Source organism: Anabas testudineus, chromosome 13, assembly GCF_900324465.2.
Source record: "Anabas testudineus chromosome 13, fAnaTes1.2, whole genome shotgun sequence".
NCBI classification, from domain to species: Eukaryota; Metazoa; Chordata; class Actinopteri; order Anabantiformes; family Anabantidae; genus Anabas; species Anabas testudineus.
Window position 1 is genome coordinate 21,365,301 of NC_046622.1, and position 15,964 is coordinate 21,381,264.

A 15,964-nucleotide genomic window follows, 5' to 3' on the forward strand; every position below is an offset into this window, starting at 1 on the left:
CTGGATGGGCCTGAGTGTGCCTTTCTTGTCTCTATATGTGTGGAAGAGAAATATTGTTTCACCCCACTCATTTATATTAGTCTGAAGTCTGAAAGACTTAGGGGCTTGCACTCTGCATTTTTTGGCCACTTCAGCCCTTTTCGGAGCTTGAAAGGATGTACTGACCCACTTAAACCTTCTTATCTGCTTCAAGAGCTCTATCTAATCCTACATACATACCCTTAGAGCATTTTTCTGTCTGATGTACTGTACCCCTACTGCCCTTAGAGATGTATGTATGAGAAGGTGTACTTTTAACAAAACCTGCCATGTTGCAGTGTGTTCATTTGAATAGTTTTTTAAAGTTTGTCTGCAAAATCCACATTGTTGCAATATTTTTTTAAAAACACCATAAAGTAACGGATATCCATAACTTTAAGTAGCTGCAGATGTAAAGATTGTTGGTACCCTTCTGTTAAAGAAAGAAAAACCCACAAAGATCACTGGAATAACCTGAAACTGACAAAAGCAAAAATAAATAAAAATGTACAAAAAATGAAAATCAGAAACTACTTTTTTTTTGTGATTCAACAGAAGCATTAAAAAAAAACTAATCAAACTGGTTTGGCAAAAAACAGTGGTACCTCTAGAAAATAATTTGCCACTCAAACTAAACTTAAACAAACTTTAAGTAAAACCTAAACTAAAGTGTCTTACAGGTGTCTTCAAAGTTGTGATCACTCAGTTGGCTGGATTGTGTAGTGGTAAGATCTAAATGTATGAAATGTAGTCACTGTGCTGTTTGGTATCACAGTGTATCACAGAAAGCTAGAGGGTTGTAAAGGTAAAGAAGAAAAAACCATCTCCAAGCAGCTTGATAATCTGTAACTACAGTTGCACATATAAGGTCTACTTGAGCGTAGCCAACCTCCCTGAACGTGGCTGCAAAAGGTAAATTGATGACAAATTGAAGAGACAGATAATACGAATGATAACTAAAGAGCCCAGAACAACTTCCAAAGAAATTAGAGGTGAACTACAAGATTAAAGTACATCAGCCTCAGATCACAGCATCTGTCAACGTTTGAGCAAAAGTGGACTTAATGGAAAATTACAGAGGAAAATGCATATTGACAAACTGCAAAGCTTTTAGGAGAATTTTCTTAGGACAAAACTAGAACTTTTTGGCAAGTCATATCAGCTCTATGTTCACAGACACAAAAATGAAGCACAAAAAGAAAAGAACACTGAAATATGGAGGAGGCTTGGTTATGTTCTGGGCCTGCTTTGCTCCATCTGGCACAGGGTGCCTTAAATTTGTGCAGCGTACAATGAAATATCAAGACATTCTGGAGCAAACTGTGCTGCCCAGTGTCTGAAATCTTAAAGGCAGGTTGTAATCTTCCAACAGGACAATATCCCAAAACGAAATATGAAATCCTATGGAACATCTGTGGAAATAGCTGAAACATGCAGTCTGAAGTAGGCACCCTTCAAACCTGACACAGCAGCAGAAGAGACTTACAGAAATCACTCGATTGCAGTGATGCCTGAAAAGGTTGAGGAATAAAATATTAAGTTGAGAGTACCATCATTTTTTGCCAGGTTAGTTTTATTAGTTTGTTCTTTAAGAAACCTCTGTTGAACCGCAGCTTAAAGGTAATGTCTAATATTCCTTTGACTTTGTGGGGTTTTTTTTTCTTTAAGAATGGGGTACCAACAATGTTTGCCATGTCTGTATTTACTATGCTTACAGCTAGCTAACCCTTAATCCTTTTTTTTTTTTTTTTCCATTTCACAGTCCATTACTTTAAGTTAACAATTCTTTTTATTACTTTTAACCCACTAAGTTGACTTTTGATTGTTTATCCAATAATGTTGCTTTTAAGTAGCCATTTTGGCCATTATGTTTAAACCTTTATCCACTTTTAGGTATTGTTTAAGTCACATGTTTATCCCTTACTTAGCTATCCATCTATCCATTATCTAGCTTACTACTAAAAGTCGCATTATAACAGTATAGGAGGACGATAATCACAGCTTGAACCGGTCTCAAACTGCTGGTTTGCTAATTATAGTATAGGCCAATCTATACTCTTTGATAATTTTATCCTTCAAAAAATGTGCAAGAATTCAAGAATATTTGTGCCCTTGGCTTACTGTAATACAGGAGGTCTATTTCACAAGTCAAGAACTCATGTGTTCATTACTTCAAGCTAGCTATTTTCTTTTTTTCCATCAAATGTAGTCATATACGTAACCAAATAATTTCTCATTCACTTTTGGCTAATTTACATTTTATTTTCATTTTAGCTAATTATCCCTACATTTTAGAATTATTTCAATTGTTTAATTAGCTCACAGTTTCAGCTTTTCTTTCTAAAGTGCTTTATTGCCTAAATCCAACCTCACACAGGAGTCTGGACTCAAACACAGTATTAACTATACGTTAAAAAACATACAGACAAGAAGAAAAAGTAAAAACAGACGAAAGCTCGTTGAATATGTGTTGGCGTAACCACTGACGTATTGATAGCTATGCTTTACAGGAATTATTAGCACAGCTGGAACACTTGGCTGATAATACCTACATATAATACACTGGACAGCATAATGCAGGGCCCAGATCATTAGCATCAAACTGTACATGACTGTTGCTGCTGGGAGCCAAATGGCTGGTGCCTACCTGCTGTTAATAAAGAACACCATGGCTATAATTTTCCACATTAGATTCAGAGTGAAATATGTAAATGAAAATGCTGTAATACCAGTAATAATGCCATATTAATATACATATAGAACTACTTTTAGCCAACTAAAAAACATACATTTTCAGGTTTTCATCTGGGTTGTAGTGTTGGAAAAATGGATCTAAATATTTAGTTAGTTTGTGGACATTACAGGATGTTCTCTAAATAGCATTAAACTGCATGTGGATTAGGACACATTTGTATATTAATTAGGCATAAATTCCATAAAGAGTCCCATAAATTAAGCTTGAATCTCCTGGGTACAGATAGGATTATTTGAAACATATGCCGTGGTTTGTAGGACAACTGGTTTTACACAAGCCACTTCATTCTGTCTAAACCTGGCCTGAGAATTCACATCAGCATTCAAACACTCGATCTACTTGTGTGAGCATTAATTGATCTTGTCAGACACTTACATTTCACAATAAAGCAAAACTAAGTTCATTACATCCCTTTTTAACCTATTCTTAACAAACCAATCCAACATTTTCCCCAGATCTGTACTGCAATGACTAGACTGCAGAACACAAACCAAAGACCAACCGAGCAAGAATCAAACCTCAGAAAATCCAATAAAATGCTTTAACCTTGACAGTGCATGTACTGTAGCAATCATCTGTAATCCTATTGGATACACAAATTAGTTGGTAAGACTATGCTTTCACACATCAAAATGATTTCATTTTCAATTACTGAAATCTAAGGGACAATAACACAGCTTAGAAAACCCAATCACTTCTTACTATTTGTTTAAAACTGCAAAGGTTTTGAAGAACAGGGTAAGGTTAATATGTTTCAGCCAGTGTTCGTCATCCTGATGAGTCAGTTCAAAATAGCTATGCTATTACAAATTATTGCTAAAAAAAATCTTTTCAAATGAGAGAACGTAGTTTGCAGTTTTGAGTCCCTGTTTGTGATTAAACAAAACTAGGCTTTCAACATATGGAAAATGGAAAGTGTTTCTTTTTATCTATTTTCTTTGTTACAGGGTTGTTTGCCTAAGGATCACCTAATGGTGTTATATTTGATACTTTACATTATATTACATCATATAAATGTATTGTTTACACTTCAGACTGATTGTGTGTGAAAATAATTAAATGTGTTACAGAGAGTGAGATGCTTCAAGTTGATTTTAGAAATCAACTGCAGGAGCAGTTTTGTTTCCCCACAGGATTCACTCACTTAGTAGCAATGTATAGAGAGAGAAGCACAAAGTCAAGAGCTTACACAGTGTGCCAGTTTTTTTTGTTTTTTTTTCATATTCAGTATGTAGGGAAGAGAGGGAAGGGGCGCACATGAAACTCACCATGAGGACCATTTCCGCTGCAAAGTTCCTGGTACTTTTCTTTCCCATGAACTTAAGTTCAGGACCCTTGCCTGGAGTGAAAGTTTGGAGGGAATTGTGACTTACATTTCCGCAACAGAGCCAAAGTCCCAGCAAGATTTTAAAAAATCACCACAGTTATATATCAAGAGCACAGTTTGTTGCTTTTTACATGTGCTGTGGGTGTCTTTTTAAAACGCCTTTGTGTGTACAACACTGCACAGTATTTAAACAACCCGCGACATACAGCACTTTACTGGCTGATAGAAAGAACTACTTTAAAAGGGGTAGAACTATAGCCCCAGAACTAAATTTAGATCCTGGTAGAGGAACCAAGCTCCACAAGGCTTCCTAGTATCCCCGGGAAAGGTTCCTCCTGACTGCACTCATTATATTCTTTGGAAATTCACGTGTATTGCCTCTCATGCACATATATTAAAGGAGACCTGAATTCACTTTTGGAGCAACGCTTTTATTTTAAATTAAAATTGAATTTAACAAGAAGGAATGACCGGCATTGTATCTACTCCACTGCCTTGTAGTTAGTCTTGATCCCAGATTACATTAGAGCTTTTATTGAACTCTTGCATCGACAGAAAGGGAAAATTTCAGTGCCTGGATTAAAGTCAACAGAGCATTTGTACTCAATATATAGTGGTTCATGACAGGGAAGCTATGATTATCTATCTCTGCCTCCACGCCTAAGTAAAGACAGTCTAGGAATGAGACTTTAGGCGAGGTGTTGCCTTCTTGTGATTATGTACATTTTGCTGAGTTGGCCATGACTAGGCATGACTACAAGTTATTATTACAGTTTTAATTCGATGGTTTAATTAGATAGTCAGTGGCCTGTAAACTGTTAAGTGGGCTTTATACTGCCCTAATGTGTATGTAAATTATTATTGTTATGATAATACTACACTACACTGTCTTCAAGTTTGTTATGCTAAGCAGACCTTTAAGGAAGCTGGTATCAGACCCTTTACTCAACTTATAGCAGAAATTTGAATCTACCTTGTATTTTAAAGATTTATTATCTTTATTTAATGCATTAAACTATCAGACTAGGTTGTGAGTATTTAATATGCTGTTATAATACACAGTAAATTGTTGTGATATACTGTAAGCCCATGTTTGTGGACTGTATATAAAGTCTTGTTGTTCATTTACCATCATACCCAGGCAGCAAATTAGCTTCAGCTACAGTATATACTGGACCCTATATTACAAAGGTTGCATTTGTTGTTCTTATCTGTGTTGTCCTTGTTAAATAAATGAACAAACTAATTAGAATAATACAATCCAGTGTCAATAATTCATCCTATAAGGCTGCTGTTATTCACTTTTTAAATCACTTCCTCTGTGTAGAAGACACAGTCCATTGAGCGACAGTTTTAGCATTACAGATTACTTTTCTTCCCCTGTGTATGAAAAGTTCCTTTATTTAATTAATGAATGCAAACTGTGGTATGAGGGTCTTTATGAAAACAGACAGGATTTCATCAGGTGTGAAAAGCAATGTTTTAGCCAGGCTTAATTGGGTCTCATATTTTTATTCCTCTCTCGCTCTCATTCTGTTGGTATAAAGGGTGCATGCAGCAAGTTTAACTCAGTTTTAAAAGAATTAAAGTTATTCCATTTCTTAGCATTTCAAATCTACTAAAGCCACTGTCTAAAGACTTTTGTTCTTTTCTTGGGCTGCTGTAATTTAGCAATTATCAAAACAAAACCAAAGGTATGTTGAACTTTAGTTATAGTTACAAACATAGTTTTGATGTCATGTGGAATAACCATAAACTTTTAACAAATTAATCAAACTTTGCAAAAAAACATTACGTTTTTAGTTGGTTGGTTGATTTATTAAAGTTTCTGTCACTATCACACTGAGATATCATACTGATGGATTTTTAATGTAGCAATAATGAGATAGAAGCTGGAAATTAATCTGCAACTATTGTGATAATCAAATAATCATTTAGCTGTAATATTTCCTGTTTCCAAACTTCTCAAACATGATCACTTGATGCTTTTTTTTGTCACACTAGAGAGTAAATTTAATAGCTTTGGGTTTTAGAGTGTTGAAAGGACACAAAAATACATCTGAAGATGTAACCTTTGGCATATTAGAAATTCTAAGAAACATATTTCACTGTGTTTTGACAATTTACAAAACTGATTTAAACAGACTAAATAATTGATTAACAGGTAGATAATTAGTTTGATTACAGCTTAAAGTATAACTTAGACATTATCATGCATATATTTAGACTAAATGTTTAAAGCAGAGCACTTTCAGCATTTCTATTCTTCATTTAACAGCTTTTTAAAAACTCAATTTCAGTTTTATTCTTATTTGTGCAAAAAGGGGAGCTGGCAAAAGCATCTGAGCCTACAAATGCGTCCACCAATATATTTTTCCTGAAGGGTAGTCAACAGATTTTGGATTCCAAAAGAGTAAATCCACTGAAAGTGCAATGATTGTGGAATCTAAAGCTATTTAACCCATTTGATTTCCTGTAACTGAAGATGTCAGATCTACTTATGAGAAATAGTAGTTTTAAAGGCTGGAAATATGTGCTCTAGTTGAGTGTAGTTCGGGGTGACCTTGAATAAAATAAAATAGCTACTTAGGATATATAAGACTAGGCCCTGATCTTCAAAACGCTCTAATCTGCCCTGAACAAAGAATGAATTAAGAGCAGCTGAGACTGAATGCCAAATACTTCTCTTTGTATTTGGAGCTGATTTACATCAAGCTGGAGGTATAAACTGACAGAAAACTGTTTAGTTTTGGGGACTTTTCGTTGTATTTGCAGTAAAGAGCAATACTAAAAAAGTGATGCCAGAGAGGGAAAAAGCATGCAACAAAAGGCCTTTGGCAGGGTTGTACTCCAGACAGCACTATTAGATCACTAATCCACAAAGAAAACTATTACTCATTTTGTACTGGGTTTACTTTTACAGATGCTCAAAACGCAGCCTTTACACATCACCAATCAATTCTTTTCACAACTCATTGCATCATGATTGATGGCATTCTAATGACAGCACTCATCTCTGTCTGAACCAAGGACGGACCTTTGTGAGGTTTCCATCGTCAGTACTATTTTTCAGCAGGAAAATATCAGATAAATAATATCTCAGACAATATGTTGAATGTAATCTTTCATTGTAATTTCTCTCTTGATTTTTCAAACAAGGTGAAACATTCCACTCCAGGATTTTATAAAATCATGTCAGGCTCATTATGAACACATAAACTATACCAACTATAGTAGACAGTATGGAGCATGTGTAGTCCCTGAGAATGAGGCCATTTAAATAAAAGCTCTTCATCCCTTGACACTGCAGGAACTCAAGTGCTTAATCAACACACTCAGAAAAGCGGCAAAAAGTATAGCAATAACTGATGGATCAAGCGTGCAAAGAACTCTGTAACACTATGCTTTCCTGTTCTTGCATGGAAAGTGCCAAACACTGCTACTGCTGAAAGAACAGTCAAGTTGTTTTTGTTTGTCATTAGGCCTGTAGTGCAGTGCACAGAAGCAAGAGACAAACTGTAAGCAAAGGGTATCCACACCAGCAACCACCCCACACAGTTAAATGTACAGTGAATGAGTCAGTCCCCTCCATGTTATACTGTATTCTGCAGGAGAATGGATCCATCCTGTACGCAATAATTATGCATTGTTAGTTCTACAGGACCTCTGTGAAGAAGAACTGCATCATGACAGCCCCCACTACTAATATCAAACATTTCCACCATTTCTTATTTACTCACACCGTGCAATGAACCACACAGCAGATAACTGTAAATTAAAGGAGGCCACATATGAAATGAGATACAGTAGGCTGAGGCAGTACAATTGGTTTCATTACCTAATTTGCACGGCGGATTATTCAAATCACAACCAAAGGAGAATGATGCCTTGTGTTTGCACAGTGACCCTTATTATCAAAATACTTCATTAGCAACATGCACTGTCCTGGTATGTTGGCCCCCTAATGCTTGTCATGTCAGCATATAAATACTTGTGAGGCCGATCAGAATAACAACATGTATAATGCCCCCAGTGTTTGACAGAAAACACACACTAATTAAGAATAGAAAAATTGTTTTCATAAATATCCATATCCCCAGTAGCTTGGTCAGAACACCCTGGTTTCTAATCATCGTGGTGCTATAATGAAGACATGAAAAAATAAATACATTTTTAACCACTAAATAATATTTATTTCTCTTGCTTTCTACCACACACGCATGCTCGAAGTTCTACAGTCAATTCTGTAAGTCCTGGAATGGCGAGGCTAATTCATTTGTGTTTGCTTAAGATCAAAAGATGATTATAAGACAAAACCCTTTCACAGAGAAGTACATCAAAACAGTTTGGGAGCAGCTTCATCATGCAGCAAGGCAAATGACCCAACATTCCACCAACTCAACAAAAGACTTCATCAGTGGGGACGAACGGGAAGGTGTTAGACTGGCCAAGTCAATAGGAGATTGAAGGAAGAAATCACCTCATTACAAAGAAACATTGAAGGAAGCTGCAGTGGAAGCCTGGAAAGGTGTAACACAGGAAGAAACCATTCATTCGTCAGTGAGTCACAGGCTTGATGCACTTAATGCAAACAAGAGATCTGCAATTAGATTTTAGTTACTTTAATTAACTTTAAAACTATCTGTTCCTCATTTTAAGTTTGACTCACTTAAAGTTCAGGTCATCTAGATACATTAATGTATCTAGAATATATCACATTGATCACATTGATCTTAAAGCCAATGTACAGCAAACACAAATGGATTAGCCTTGTCTTGGTGACTTTATAAATGTCTTCATCCAATTTTAATATTTAATATATATGTATATATATGTCTATATAATGTAATCAATCATTGCAGCACAATTTATGACATATAGTCACAGTGTAAAAGGAAGGAAATGGGTTTGCCACATACTCCTTTGCAACATACAAACTAAATTATCCATAAACATTTTGGTTGTATGGTTCATATTTATACTGTGCACAGTTGTAGTTAAAGTACTCAACTCAACTACTCAAAGTAGTATCGTTCTCAACATAGCTGTACTTCAGTCCTGATTGTTGCAAGATTTTTTGTCAGATATTTCCCACAGCATCTCTTGGAGGAAATTTAAAAAAAAAACTCTTGAGCATACATTAAGTGCATTGACATGGTAAGCCACGTTGGCCTGTGTTCTCTCTCTCTACCCCGCTTTCATTCTTTGACTGGCCGCCAGATACTGCCTTGCTCATCCTCGACCTGACCTTTGGTTTGATGCCTTCCAGCTGGATGTCCAGTGGCAGGCTTTAAATGTGAGATAAAGTGGATGTTTCTGCTGCCGACAGACTTTGGCTGTGTAGACTGTGTCTGCTAGGGCCCTGTTTACTATAAGGCTTTGTACAGTTTGGTTTGATAGTTTTAATAGTTCCTTAAATGTCTGATAAGGCCTGATAAGTAGAAGTAGACAACTCTATGTTGTTGTGTTCCAAAATGTTTTTTAGGAAGACTCATCCCTCCGTCAGGAAACTACAGCTCTATCTTGGTGGCTAATACACCAACTCAAGGAAAGGTGTGTGTGTGTGTAAATGACTGCAGAGATTTAATTTAAATTCTGGCCACGGTTTTCCAAACCATCAAATAAGTTCTGCTCAATTACAACGAAATCAGTGTAAAATGATGCACAATGTTTTATTAGTTGATTTAATGGTGCAAAAGGTGTTTTGGGGATTTGAGTAGACAACTAAATACAAAAGCAATACATATTCAAGTTTAAATGTGCTCTTGTAAAATTGCCATACAGTGTGGAAACAAAACTGAGAGGACAGTGTACAGTGTGCTAAAAGGCTCAAGTCAACACTAATGTGGTCTTTACCATGTATGTTTACCACATTCACCATCTTAGCATGTTGACATGCTAGCATTTACTAGAGAGGACTAAACAGAACATCCAACTGAGGTCGATAGCAGTGTCATTGCAGGTATGTGACCATGAAACAGTGTTAGACAAAAACAAATTTTGATGACGGCAGTGGTTGAAAGGTCAGACACCAAACTAATTAGAGTTTATCCTGAGGAGATCACACTGTAAATGTGGGTACTAAATTTCACAGCAACACATCAAGTGTTTTGTTGACACTAAAGGGATCATTAATGGGATCATTATTGCTATTATGTTATCCTTGATCTGTACTGTACCTACCTTCCATCTTGGGTGGCTAAAACTGGCTGACAGAAAACTGCACACAAATGTACAGTATATACAGTGATAAACTGTATTTGACTGAAATTAATGTTTATTCTGAGTACTTTGCAGCTAACATTGACTAGTGATACTAGTGATAGCAAAATGATCACTAGGCTAAATACAGCAGGTATGAACAAAAATATCTGAAAAAACATACACAGAAAAATCTAAATGATCCTTTTAACAATTTATCATTTTACATACTTGAATCTTTCTTGTGTTCCTCGAGCAGAACCAGGCTCAGGGTGGGCGGCCATCTGCTTCGTCTAACCTACTGTAATCGACACTAACAGAGAAAACCAAATTAAATTAAATATGCTCTTCCCTCTTCAGTGGAACTTAATAAAACCCATCACTATAACTCACACGACATCAACGAATGTTCAGCTGGGGATGCATTCAGCTTTATATTTCCTCTGTGTGAGATAACAGGTCAATGTGAGGAATGGAGATGAAGCCCAACATAGCTATTTTATTTTCTGATGGAATGTCTATTCATCTGTGTTGGTTCATGGATGACTAATATGCCAATTACTTAAAGTCTGCTTCAGGATTTGCCTTTAAATACCTCTGTGTATAACTATCTTTAAGTATCAGTGATCACAGCAGCAATAGAGACATTTAAGCCTAAGAGGGTCGATGTACAGCCAGTTTCAAAGAATATCCAAAATGCTACACTATATTTTGCCAAATTGCTAAACACAAATTCATAATAACTGCTAGACATGGTTTCTATTCCTCCTCAGATACCATACAAATGCCCTCACCCTCTCAAAAGCATCTTTCATCCCAACTCAAAGATACTGCAAATTACTTTACAACTCAGGCTGTGGTGGGTCGAGTTACACAAGACAAATTACATGGCTTCATTCAATGGTGAAGCATTCAACAGACCAAGAAAGTTGTGTTTTTTTAGTGGTTTTCAATTTGGAGATTGCTCCCTCCGATAAATCTGAGTTGTAGTATTTCTTTTCTGTTATCTCTTTTGATTTTTCATTAATTTTTAATAAGCAAAACCAACCAAAAGAGGAAAAATGTGTTTGAGTGAATGTCAAGTAAAATTGTAAGTGAACATAATTAACAGTCTCATGTATATGCTGTATTCATCTATTTATATACTGCAGTTGCTTATTTGGACTAATATGAAGCTACCACAACATACTGGCTAACTTAGGTCAGAATCAAAACTGTCAACCGAGAGGAACAGGAAGCCAGAGTCTGCCTAAAGTTAACAAAATCTCCCTACCAACAAATCAAAAAAGTGAATAAATGTTGTCAACTAATAAGCAAATTAGCAAATATGAAAGCATTGTTGTATTTTAATACATATTTACTAAATATTCCTTTAAGATGTTATAAGTAAAAAAGGGTTGGAAACCAAGGTGTTTAGAGGGTTAAAGCCCCATCAGTGTCATTAAAATAAGATCACCTGTTTGAATGGCTCCTGTATAATGAGCTGTTGGATGTATGAATTTTATTTTTACAGTAAATTAAATGAGATGTCATAGTAAGAAAACATAATCCAATATTATTTGGTATATAGGTGAATAATCAAGACTAATGTTTTTTCTTTTTCCAACATGGCTATACAGTTTTTGAACTAGATACATTTCCTTGTGCTGTACATGTAACTGAGCTGGAATTATGTTTTATGTATTATAGAACAAGACTGACTTTCTCTTCCTTATTCATCCATTACAAAAGTGCTTGCAACACACTGCAGTTATTATCACTTAATCTGAGTGGCTGAATACTGACTAATATGAGATATCTTTATTAAAACATGTCCAGGTCTACAATCCAGCACCTGCCTATTCAACAGTCACATGCTGTTCATTAAGTCTCCCTTTTTTCTGTCAGTCATATCTTACCCTGGCCATAACTCAGCTGGAGACATGAGTGATAACAGCACCATCATGGCTCTTTTCAATTAATTTCTGAGATGAAAAATATATAATCCTCATCCTTCATGCCAGGATGCTTTCCCAGATTACAACGCAGTCTGTATTAATCATAAAATTTATGAACAAGAAGTCTGTGCTTGCATAAGGCTGCCAGTCACATTGTCTGGCTCTGGGCACTGATAACTACTCATGCAAAAGCACAACAAAGACAGTTATGAGTTGAAGTGTGTGTTTATTTTTCTACTTGTTGTGGTTATTTTATTCTAAACAATAAATGCTAAAAATGACTCATAGATCTTCAGGTCCTGGCAGCAGTCATCAGTCCTGGGGCTGCTAGCTAAACATCTGTCCAAAAAAAAGATGCTGCATGTTTGTTTGTGCTAATTAAGCTTAGCTAAGGGTAAAGTAACTTCCATACTATACAGAACCCAGATACACAGTCACTGGGATTGTTTTTTCCCTGTATGATATGAATTGTGTTACTCAACTAAAATGCAAACATTCATAGGACACAGCCAGGTAGCCCTATCCATTAGCTTCTTACAGGTGCAACATGCTCACACAGCTAACAACAATAATAACGTTGCTGTTGACTATAAGTTTACCTAAGCATGAGGTGAAAGCTCAGATGTATTAGGAGGACGGACAGGTGCATGTTTAAGATTTAAATCGGCTTAGAAGTCAAAGAAGTGACACCAAACGATAACTTCAGTACTTGCCTTAAAATATCTCGTTTTTTCCGTTTCTTCGGTGTAATAATCGACTAAAACATTTTTTTTTAATATTCACGGCTACACAGTAAACAGGAACTAGCTAATAGCTCATTCGGTATAGTTTAATAATGACAATTTGCTAAAAGGTAAACAGATTTAGTCAAAAACTACAGGTGCAAGTAGCAACAGGTTGAACCCGTACCAACATCCTGCTTATATCTCCCAAAGCATTATGGGAACAGTATTTTAAGACATTTCTAGAGAGCCTAGAAAAAATTATAGATACAAATAAATGTTATGCAAATTAAATTAATATGTTAAAAAATCAGTAATGTGGTGATTTGAAAATGCCTTATGACTACATTTATGTGATAAATATGCTGTACAGTGGTTACTGGTTACTTTACAGATTAGGATTTTACAAGATTAGGATTTTACTTACATAAGGATTTTGTCAAATTAAGGTTGAAAGAGATAAATTAAAGATTAGTTAAATAATAATTTGTAGCTATTTTAACTGATTAATCACATATTCATGCACAAAAAAAATATTTTCTTTGTCTTAAATAATAATAATTATTATTATTATTAATCATTTTACAGTTAAAAACATTTGAAGATGACGCTGATGATGAACATTTATGGCTACTTTCGGTTGTTATACAAAACTAACAAATAAAGTACTAATAAAACAATAATTAATGGATTAACTCATAATGAAAATAACCATAGTTATAGTTAAATAGAACTATCTGCTGTAAAATATGACAAACTCATTATTATATTAATAAGATTTTAAATAACAGTTGTGATAGAGTATTTTACCAGTGTGGGATTAATTAATTTATTTATTTTTTTTTATTTATTTATTTTTTAAATAAACTTACCAGTTGGTTTCTAAGCACTTTACCAGACTTCACACACAGTACACTGACACAACATAGCAAAAAATACATTAGCATATTAAATTAATCTGAAAATAAAGTCTTAGATTTTGGTGAAACATCATACAGGACATGTGGGGCTGTGGATACCAACTGTTTGTCTGGCTTAACTAAAGAGTTGCATCATGGGAGAAGGTTAAAAAGTCTTTTCTCAATTTTTATTTTATCCAGTCTTTGAGACATATTCTCTCCGGTCTTGAAATCAGTGGTAAGTGCTCTCAAAACACATGTTGAACCTTTAGACATTTATATTTCAGAATAAAAACTGATGTTTACTGTAGGTCTGTGTCTCTGATTCCCAGATGTAAACTGAGAAACTGAGAGCACTGACATAAATACATACTGTATATGCAGACGATATGCTGCTGTTATTTAAAACGACAAGAAAGACAGACACGTTGCAAGTGGGCTGTGCTCTGGCTGTTCCATGTAGCCTATACAATCAGATTAGCCTTTTCCTCCACAAAATAGGAGACACTTGTGTGAGTGATGGGTAGCACAAAACTATGCAAGAGCCAAATTTAGGCTCATCAGCTGGGCTATTTTTCACTTGACATATTTCATGTCACTCTTTGATCTTTTGTGTATTAACCATGACTCAGATCTAACCATCTGGCAGAAAGCACCCAAATGTGATAGTTCTGTTGTTTCCTCTTGTGATGAATTGAATTAGGCAGAAGCGACATGCATATGAACACTGTCTGAGCTCCAACAGAAATTAGGGGACACGAATTGAATTGATGAGTATTCACTAATTTCAACCCACAGCATCATTAAATGGGCTTAGTAAAAGGCCTCTGTATTGACTAGCTGCTATCGACACACAGCCTTGGTTATTTTTTTATTTTTAAAAATGGCAATTTAATTGTTTAATGAGGGCAATCAATTTTAAGAATTGTCAGCGGAATGAAGTGAGGAGTATATGTCCTGACGTTTATAATTGTAGAGATGGTGTGAAAAATCCACTGCCTGAATTGAAAGTTAATGGGCCAGGTGGATACATACAGACAGCCAAGCCATCAGACAGTGTAATTAATTATCACACAGCATTTGCATTCCCGCTTCTTCTCTGTCAAAAATAGGCAAAATGATATGAGGACAGTTTTCACTGTGACATGGCTCTAAAGACAGGTACAGTATAATCAAACCAGGAGGCCGGCATTGTTATACACTGTTCGTCCTTTCCCATGCACTTTTGTTGATGAGATGATCACAGCATCAGTGCTGGGAGTGAAATTATAGACCTTATTTTCTTAGATTTCCTAAGCTAAGTTAGCTGGCTGCTGTCTGTGGCTCCATTTTTGACATACAGAAGTGTTAAACCTTTCCTATTGTTCCTTTGTTTTCAACTTTCTTCTTCCTGAAACCAAGTCTTATGATATCGATTTTTAATGCTTACCCTAAGTTTCTCAGTATATAAGAAGCCACCAGTAACAACACCTCAGGATTATTACTTGAGTTTGAGTGTTTGCGTCTCTACTAGGCCCAGGTTAATGTAAAATTGTCTTCTGCTACCACTTAAATTTAGGGTTAGAAGTATTTTGTACAATTTCACAAACTGTCTGCTGTAAAACCCTAACAAACCAGCTGCAATTACCGTTTTATTTGAAGTCGCCCACACACCTGTAACAAGAAATCATATGAAAGTTTTTGTAGGCTTGTAACTCTTTCAGTTTGACGCCTGATTCTTGTCAGGTGAAAATCCCTGCTTCGCCTACACATCGTTCTTGGATTAGAGACACGTTGTACTTTGCTAAAATGAACACACTCACAAAAAAAGTGGGACCCATTATAACCTACTCCGATAATTACATTTTTCCAGTCATCCCATATTCTGTATTTTCAGGCAACTTATTTAAATGATTTGTGAACAAATACCCTGTTTTCTTACTGTATATGTATTTACAACAACATCACTTCCTACCACACAATTTCTTATATGTGCATGAAAATAAATGCATGAGATTGGATAAATTACTACTGATGGTTTGTCTTGGTGACATTCACTGGAGTGAAATATGACATGATCACTTCAAAGAGCAAAAGAAATAATAGTGTGAAGGCCTTCTGTGGGT